Source organism: Corvus brachyrhynchos, unplaced genomic scaffold (genome assembly GCF_000691975.1).
Source record: "Corvus brachyrhynchos isolate BGI_N302 unplaced genomic scaffold, ASM69197v1 scaffold65, whole genome shotgun sequence".
Classification (NCBI taxonomy): domain Eukaryota; kingdom Metazoa; phylum Chordata; class Aves; order Passeriformes; family Corvidae; genus Corvus; species Corvus brachyrhynchos.
The window spans coordinates 1,604,045-1,605,767 of NW_008238365.1; the positions used below are offsets into that span (position 1 = coordinate 1,604,045).

The window sequence follows — 1,723 nt, forward strand, 5'->3', positions numbered from 1 at the left end:
AGTCGAGCGCGGCACCTCTGATCACCACCAAGTCTGAAATCCAGGGGTTCCCCTGAGCCTCAGACTTGACCCCAGCAGCCCCAAAGCCCCTGCTGCAGCAATCTGCCAGTGAGGATGTTTGGGTGAGTGCAGAGTGATGGGAATCCAGGCAGCAATCCCCAGCAATGGTGATTAGTGACTGCCATGTTCATTAGTGGTTTGAGATGCCTGCGATATCAAAGGAAGTGCACCCCAGATCAGAAGCATGTGTTCATAAAGCTCCCCTACATCTCCTGGACACCCAAACCCAGGCTCCTGGGTGTCTGCCAGCCTTGGGAGGGACGTGGAGAGCCTGGCTGGGGTGTGGCAGCTCTGCATCCAGGTCTGCAGAGCACCTGCTGGGATGAGAAGACAGCGCAACCAGCTTTTGAAAGTGAGACCCTCTCCAGAATGATCAAAAAAGGGGGGAAAAAACCCCCAAACAGGAACATTTTCTGTGGGTGGAGATGCAAAAATAAGAGATTCAATGAGAACAGAGGGTGCAAAGTGACTGGGATGGGTCAGGGCAGGAGGTGACATCTCTGACCTGCAGGGACATGGGACCTGGACCTCCCTGCTCGAGGTCCCACCAATCTGTGCTTTTCTCAGCTGAAGAGCTGCCACTGTGCCCACAGGCAGGGAAGGGAGCAGGGCAGCTCCTTGCCTCTCTCCAGGCTCTACATGAGGTATCCTTCAAGACCCAACCCCACCAGGGACGAGTCAATTCTCAGGATTTCTCAGTTTTTGCTGAAAACATTTCTATAATCACTGCCTGAACTAAAGCCAGAGCTCTCATCCACTTCCAACACCCAAGCGTGTTTCATTTTGGGCACCTTTTGGGGCATCTTTCTGGGTGGCCACCATCACTGCACGTGAAAAAGAAGCTGGTTTTGATCTGGGCAGGGGCAGTGGGGACATCAGAAGGGCCCGGGGTGCTCCAGCCCTGTTCCAAAGGGGGCTGTGCCCCCCGGGGCAGCTGGGCTTATCTCGGGTCACGGCACTACCAGGATACATGCAGGTTCTGGGAGGGGAGCCTTGCTCCAGTGAGGAGTTACTCAGTGCGAGTAGCAGGATGAGGGTTTAGTTGTCCTACAGGATTACTCAGCGCTCCCATTCCACGGTGATCACGGTCCAAACCCGCCCAGAGCCTGGTGCAGGTTGTACCCCCCAGTTCCCCTCAGGAGAACACATCCATCTGCACCCCAGTGCCACGATCCAGCACCTCAACACCCCCAGTATATCCAAGAGAGGAGCCCAGAGAGAAAAACCTCTCCTCTTTTGCCAAATCCTGCTTTTTCCATCAAATTTTCTCCCTTTTTTCTCCCCAATCTTTTTTTTTTTTTGGGAGGGGGGTGGCACTCCTCTGTACCAGGCTCTCCCACATCACATCCTCCCACAGCACCACAGGACAGAGCAGCACCATGACACACAGAGCTACGGTGGTTAAAGAAACTCCAGAGGTGAGAGACAGCACCACGAGGCAAACTGTACCTGATTGCCGAGGAAGAACTATGGAGGGAGAGGAGTTGTAGGGAGAGGGAACAACGGGGAGAGGGGAGGAAAGTCCAGAGGGAAGAGGAGGGGAAAGAAAAACAAGAAAAACATTTATGGGATTAACAGTGCAATAACAACGAAATCTGTTAACTGCAGGAGTTAGAAATTTGGGGTGGTTTGGGCTGTTTGGGGGGGAAGGAGAAGCTCTGAG

The 1,723-nt window shown here is 53.7% G+C and overlaps 1 protein-coding gene across 1 annotated transcript in view; it reads right to left on the minus strand.

The window, feature by feature from the left end:
- LOC103616929 (microtubule-actin cross-linking factor 1) overlaps positions 1-1,723 on the minus strand; it is a 138,551-nt gene that overhangs the window by 7,480 nt on the left and 129,348 nt on the right.